At 41.0% G+C, this 7,813-nt stretch overlaps 1 long non-coding RNA gene across 1 annotated transcript in view; it reads left to right on the top strand.

The window, feature by feature from the left end:
* Nucleotides 1–4,499, top strand: part of LOC115091976 — an 83,119-nt gene extending 78,620 nt beyond the window's left edge. Inside the window, exon 3 of the long non-coding RNA XR_003856867.1 lies at nt 3,039–4,499. This is a non-coding gene — a long non-coding RNA (uncharacterized LOC115091976). The remainder of the gene's footprint in view (nt 1–3,038) is intronic.
* Nucleotides 4,500–7,813: the final 3,314 nt, after the last annotated feature.

Below are 7,813 nucleotides of genomic sequence, written 5' to 3'. Positions count from 1 at the left end.
TTTTAGGGGGCAGTTTAACATGCACAGGTATACATACAAATAGCACAGTTAATATCAATGAAGATTTAATGTGATTTGGAGGGATGACAGGTGAAAGAAGAGAAGATTTGTACCTTGTTCTCTCTACCTTCCTTGATTGCAGCTAGGTAGATAGTATATCAAGCTAGGTGGAGAGAACATTATTGCAACGCAATTTTCTTAGGACTACCTAAATCCTCCCTAAAACCACTACAATTACTTCAAATGCTGCTGCACGAGTGCTCACCGGCAAAAGGAATTTGATCACATCTCTCCAACCCTAAAAACCTTCACTGGCTACCAATTTCACAGAGAATTAAATACAAATCCTTAACCATTCTACATAACGAAATTTACAAAGACAACAATTCATCTCTGGACAACATGATTTCAATTCACAAATCACCCCGCCCTTTAAGGTCTTCTGACAAATTACAGCTAATCATTCCTCCTCTCTCATCTGCGAAACTATCCTCTACCAGACATAGAGCCTTCTCTATAGCTGGACCAACAGAATGGAACTCTATCCCAGGATACCTAAGTTCCATCAAAGATTCCAAAACATTCAAAAAAGAACTAAAAACATGGTTGTTTAGACAATCATTCACAGACTGATATGATCAATATATATCAATATCAACCTTCATCTTGAACTCTAATACTTCTTTAACAAGTTCTTCTAAATTAAGCCTTAAATTGTCTCATTCTAACATGTTATACTCTGCTGTTGCCGAGATGTTATAACTAGTTTATATTGTGTTATAATTTATAACCTGTTCATTGTATGAAGTTGTTACACTGTAAACCGGGGTGAAGGCACTCAGCTATACTTCGATAAAAAAGAATATAAATAAATTAAATAAACATGGTACAAATCTACTCTTCTTTCACCTTTTATCCCTCCAAATGACATTAAATCTTTACTGATGTTTGAAAAGCCTCTACAGAACTGTTTTCTCTCTCTCTCCCTCTCCCTCCCCAAAATGTGATAAAAGCCTGTCCAGTCAGTAACACAATATGTGATGGACTTCTCAGCTTTTGCAATGTGAAAATAATATGGGCATGATAAATTTAACTCATGCTGAAAAAAAAAATTACTATGTGGAACCAGGAAAATTAGCTTAACCATGCCCCCTTTTTTTTTTTATCACAGGCGCTATTTTTGCTATATTTAAGTTATTGCAAAATGATGAGTCTAGGCCTGGTTATTGTAGCAGGCCTAAAGTTATCTCCATAAACTGGATAATTTGAATCTTAACCAGTTCTAGTCAACGTATAACCAGTTAAGTAAAAAAAATATTTTATTTTTTGATTGACTGCAAGACAATGTAGTGTTCAATAAAAATATTAATGCATAAATTATCCGTGAAACTCATGCATAACTAAAATAAACAAATAAATATAAATCTAGCAACCCGGATGATCCCTAAACCCTGCCCCCATAATAAGCACAGGTAAGACTGCCAGCAACACTGGTATCATCATGCACTAACAGTGTTATTGTCAGAGAAATGCTGGATGCAGCTGCAGCAGTATGATTCTATTGATATGGTCAGCCTTGAGAGTTTGGGGAGGGGTATTGGGGATTGCTTAAGGAGGTGGTGGTGAGAATTGTGTTTATTGAGAGGGTGCAGTGAGTGAGGAGGGTGCATGGAGCTTGGTTTTAATTTTAATGTTTGGGGAAGGGTGTATATGGCTGCAATGACCCACTACATTTTTTTCTTAAATTGGGAGGTTAGGGGTGGATGGGTGCTAGTCCTGACTAATGTACTTATTTTGAGGAGTCAGGGTTTGGATATCTCCCTGGTTAGTTATTTGTTTACTTTACCAGTTATGTGCTGAATATTGCTGGTTAAGGTCAAGTTATGCAGGTAAATGTACCCATATAACTTTAGCAGATTATATTCAGTGGAAGACATGTCCTGCTGTTCACCAGTGTACAGAATATGACTCTCATCATTTCTGGTGCATATTGATGTGTTTAAAACTTTATAAATCTTTTTAGAGAGTGAAGCAAGCTGAAAAACCATACAGAGTATAGGAACCCTGGGCTCAGTGCTATGACTCATACTGGTTCTAGTCTCCGAAGTGGAAGACATCACCCGAAGAGAAGGGGTAGAGAATTCTAACTAGAGCAAAGATGTTTTACTGTTAGAGTCCAGGAACAAAAGCTGTATATAAGTATATTTTTATATAACATGCTAATTTTATTTTGAAAATCAGAAGCAGAAATATTGCATTTTCATTCTGCTTTTAAGATTATCTGTAACAGATCAGATCTGTCATTATTTATGACAGATAAGGCTCTAGTTGGATACAGTCCTAGCCTTGCTAGCTTTTGTGGAAAGAGTTTGTGGGACTGTGAGGCCATGACAACAATGCATGGTGTATGTCTAGTATTCTGTAAATGCTGTTTCTTTATGGGAACACATATGAGTGAAAACTTGTGAGAACACCACCTTTGAGTGAAAAATTGAGTAAAGGTTGTAAACATGGGGAAAACTAAGGGTGGGGCTCTTTTTTTACATTTGGATACATGCATTGAAGTTTGCTAAAACATTTGTTTTATGATTAAAAGAAGATGTATTTTGTTGTTTTCTGTGTGTGTGTGTTGGGGTTTACCTCATTGAGTTCCTTAGAGCTGAGATGAATAAGTGTTTCAGAGTATGTAATAAGGCAGTGTGCAGACAGAAGTGTGAACAGGTATTTTGTCTGTATTTTTTTTTTTTTACACTTTGCCCTTATCTTTTACTAATATCACAGCCTGAGTAATGTTTGTATAGTTTTCCTTCCTTTTTCTATAGGAATCTGATTAACAGCAAAATGACTCTATCTGAAAAGAAATAAAGAGGCTCATGCATAGAAAATGGAGTAGCTGATGCATTTCAGGCTCAGATAGTGCATAATATGCCCTATTCACTATTAAATCTCCTATAAAGTCTCAGCTCCAACTTTGAATGTCAATTATTTGTATTCATCAATCTGACTCAATAGATAATTCTCCTTTGCCTCCTTTCCAGCCTTATAATGGATGAGTCAACACCTAAGAGGTTTGAACAACAGAAAAAGCCACAACTTTACACCTTCAGTGAAACCTGATTCACTGCTTTAATCAATGTCTTCTAGCAAGCTAACTGGAAAAGCTCCAGAAGAAAACCAGCTGAATATTCTTGTGTATTGTATGGAAGATATTCCAGTCAAAACTTTAATGGATGAACTCTGAAAGACACTGTTCATAAGAAAAATGACATAGTAGTTTGATGAATACTTCATTGTCAAAACAATATTCTATGCAGGAATGCCAAACTGAATCATTGTCTTTAAGAGATACTGCAATTATAGAGCCCTTCAGAGTTATTAAAATAGAAATGCCTTGTGGTAGGCCTCAGGGATGCCAAGCTTTTGAAGTGGATGCAGCTGATACTTAATTTCACTCCTAAGAAAGCTATAAGCTGAGTGGGTCCAATGAAAGCAGATTGAACTGTGAAATGTGTTGACTACTGAGATTTGCTCTAGAGAGGAAATAGTGAATTTTGAGCACATTACAAAATTGATGCCAACAATGTGACACATTGAGATAAGCCATTCTCATATTAGCAGTAGAAATCAAGCATATATGGTTGAGAAAACCCTATATATAATGTAGGGACATAATTTACAAGTGTGAGCTAATCCCTGAGGAGAGAGAACATGCCATTCTTGTCTCAAGAAATTAAATTATTTCTTGTTCCATCCTGATATAGCAAAATGTACATGACTGATTCTTGTACTTGTCTTGTTTTGTCTAGTCATAGTGATGGAAATTCTTGAAGTGGAAATTTCCATCTAATGCACAGCTATTATCAGTATATTAATTTATCATTATTTATATAAATCTAAGAAAGTACTATGTATTTATTTGATTCATATTCCACATTTTGGCACTTCAAATTGGATTACATTTAGATACTGTTGAACAGATGTGCATAGCAAAGACAAATCTGAGCAAGATGTAATGAAGTCAACAGACAAACCAAAGGAAGGAAAAACCAAACAACCGAGAGATATAATTAAATCATCCTTAATAACGCTGTAGACAATGAACAAAGTAGTCAAAGGGAGAGCCCTAGCTGTAGCTTCAAGAGAGAGAGGCATATCTTATGTTCTTATAAGGGATCAAGCTTTATCTATGCCCTTGCTCAACACTCATATCCCAAGGCCTAGAAAAGAAAAAGGAGAAGCAGAAGAGGAGAAAGAGGAAATGTACAGTAAAAAGCAGAATTACGGACTTATTCTTCCCAGAAGAATCAGGGAAGGAGAAGCTCTTAAACAGGGAAAAAGAACAGTCCCAAAGAGGTCAGTGGTGGTAATAGGATTGTGTTTAAGGAAAAAATGAGACAGTCTGCCCCCTTTGTCCTCCCATGGGCAACAAGAGGGCCACTTTTCACAATAAGCCAAGTTGAAAGGAAATGTCCTCCCACTTTCTAGTCTTCTCATATATGCTGCTTTTTATTGTAGTCCATTGTCACATTAACATATTTTTATATTACCACAGTATCAGCTGTGTGGGAAATGTTGTGAAATGGGTAAAGGCTTTTTACATTTCTTTGTGGTGTTAACCTTGCATTCAAACAGAGGACTCTCAAGATCATCTACTTTTATAGTTTCACTTATTACCTGACTCATAACAGACATGGCAATAGTACATTAGGGATACATATTTGTTTGAAATGAATGGATAAAATGCAACAAATGAGTCCATATTTGTTTCTAGAGATATGCAGTGTCATTATCCCGCTCTGATGAGTAGTCCAGCGCTGAGCAGCCTTCTACTCCAGCTCGCTTCTTCCAGGTTCTGTCTGGCCTCACTTCAGGCCTCCAAGCCTCCCTTTGGCCTGTCCTTAAACTCTGGAACAACTTGGCTCACAGTCCCACCAAGTTCCTACAGTATAAACAACAAGGCAACAGTTCAAAGTTAGAACATATCAGTCTGTTTTATAAAGTTCCCATTAGGAGTGTCCAATGAGTCAGAAAAAAACAAAACAAACCTCTCCTTTGCACAAGGCCTCACAGACAGGCTTTCTCCAGCCTACTAACCACCCTGCTTAGGAGTTGCATAACCTGCCCCAACTCCCCTCAGTTGTTCAACAGGCTGCAGCTTTCCCAAACCAAACCAAATCAGAAACACAGTGCATTTTTAACCAAGGGAGAAAAACATTCTTCTAACATTTAAATCAGCCCTTCGCCCAACAACTTCACTCACTCTGTTTTCCATAGCTGAATCGCAAGACTTCCTCTGTTCCCGAATCTATGTCCATCTCCTCCTCTTGTCTGGAAGAGCTGGGCTTTTCAGACCATCTCCACCATTCAGGCACGCCCTCCTCCTCTATGGCCATGGGTTCAGGTGTAGCTGATTTACAACTGCCTTGCTCCTCCTCTTCTTTGGCCCATAGATCGAGCTGTGCCTCTCTGAACCTGGGAATTGTAGTTTTCCTCAACCCTCCAGCACCCTCTGCTGTCCAACCTGGGTCTTGGTTCTCTCTTTCTTATTACAACTCAGGTTTTCTGCATCTGGCACTGTTGTGCTTCATTACAGTAGTCATTTGCAATGAAATAAGAAATTTCATCATTATTTCCTATTTCATTGCATTTTGGGAAGAAAAAAATGATAGGAAAAACCCATTAAATTTCATGGTTTCCTATCTTTTTTTTTCAGGAACTGCACATCTAAGAACAAAAATAAAAACAACCCAATCCCTCAAATTTAACTAAATGGAAAGCTCCCCACTCTCCTGATCCTCCCAAAACTCACTCAATGTCCCTGGCGGTCCAGTGGGGGGCAAGATCTCTAGCTCCTAGGGGCTATCAGCTACCAGTATTCAAAACGGCATGGGTCATCCATTGTTCCTACCATGTGACAGGGGCCAGCCAAGAGCACCAGCCAATGGTACCAGTAGCCCTTGTCAGATGGTAAGGGCAAAGGGCTGCCAGCACCATTTTGGGATAACATTGGCTACCCTCCAGTCTTCAGGTACAATGGATAATTTTAATGATAGGTTACAAATTTCAAAATTTCAGATTAGTTAAAATTTGTAACCTATCGATAAAATCATCCATTGTATCTGAAGAATGGAGGGTGGCCAGGGAAATAGTTGTATGACTAGGCTAAGGCAGTAAAGGTGGCAGCGACAGGAATATCTTGCCACTTTTACTGCCTTGGCCTATTCATACAACTATTGTTAGTTTCCTTTTCCTCTCTCTTGTTTCCTTGGGATGTTGATGTTTTGTGCCATTTATGATTCTGTACACCCTCAGGGGCGGATTTTCAGAGCCCTGCTCGCCGGGAAGCCTATTTTACATAGGCCTCCCGGCGCGCGCAGAGCCCCGGGACTCGCGTAAGTCCCAGGGTTCTCGGAGGGGGGCGTGTCAGGGGTGTGTCGGGGGCGGGCCCGGTCATCGCGGCATTTCGGGGGCGTGTCGGCAGCGTTTTGGGGGCGGGTACGGGGGCGTGGCCGCGCCCTCCGTACCCGCCCCCAGGTCGCGGCCCGGCGCGCAGGAGGCCCGCTGGCGCGCGGGGATTTACGCCTCCCTCTGGGAGGCGTAAATCCCCCGACAAAGGTAAGGGGGGGTTTAGACAGGGCCGGGCGGGTGGGTTAGGTAGGGGAAGGGAGGGGAAGGTGAGGGGAGGGCAAAGGAAAGTTCCCTCCGAGGCCGCTCCAATTTCGGAGCGGCCTTGGAGGGAACGGGGTAGGCTGCGCGGCTCGGCACGCGCCGGCTATACAAAATTCATAGCCTTGCGCGCGCCGATCCAGGATTTTAGTGGATACGCGCGGCTCCGCGCATATCTACTAAAATCCAGCGTACTTTTGTTTGCGCCTGGAGTGCAAACAAAAGTAGGCTATTTGCGCGCCTTTTAAAATCTGCCCCTCAACACATATCTTTGTGCTATTTGTGATTCCCTGCATTCTATGCCTTGGGAGTTTTGATGCATTTGTGCTGTTTGAGATTCCCTGTACTCTACACTTTGGAGTTTTTAATGTCTTTGTGATGTTTTTGATTTTCTATACATTTGGGTCTTGCTATCACTTTACTTTGCTGCCATGCCCCTGATTCTAAACCTTGGAGGTCTTGCTGCCAGTCTACCTATCTGCCATGCCCCTGATATGCCATCTTGAGTTCTTGCTGTCATTCTGCCCAGATTGCATGCCCCAGATGCTACACTTTGGGTATCTTGCTGCCAATCTACCTAGATGTCTTGTACCAGATGTAGTGCCTTGGGGGGTCTACAGCCACTCTGACTTCCTGCTGTTTTCCTGCTGAACCACCTTTGGGGGGTCTTTCTGCCACGCTGCCCTTGCTGATTTACTCATCCAGATCTATAGGATCTTTCTACCACTAATCCTTGCTTTCATACACAGACTTTATACTTTAGAGGTCTTTCTGCCACTCTGCCTTGCTGCAATTCCCTAGACTCTTCACATTGAGGTTGTATTGCCAGTGTGTGTCTGCTCTGCTCTTTTCATGGCATCTTTTGGTCTTCATGCTACTCTTAGTATTGCTTTGTCCCTTTATCAGTGCCCAGGGGTTTTATCTTCCATCTTTGCTGCTTTTACCCCCCCCCCCCCTCCTTTTATGGTTCCTTATGATGATCATGCTACTCTTGGTGCTGCTTTTGGGTGTTCATGATGTGCTCATCGATACATTAATTTGAAGCCTTGGGTTGTTCTTCACATTCATGATTCTGTTTTCACCTCTGATGGTGCCTTGGAGAACTCCTGCCACTGCTGGTACCCTTTTACCCCTTTATCATACCTTA

The sequence above is a fragment of the Rhinatrema bivittatum genome, chromosome 5, assembly GCF_901001135.1.
Source record: "Rhinatrema bivittatum chromosome 5, aRhiBiv1.1, whole genome shotgun sequence".
NCBI classification, from domain to species: Eukaryota; Metazoa; Chordata; class Amphibia; order Gymnophiona; family Rhinatrematidae; genus Rhinatrema; species Rhinatrema bivittatum.
The sequence above is the reverse complement of the archived record's forward strand: the minus strand, read 5'-3'. Positions and strand labels throughout refer to the sequence as shown.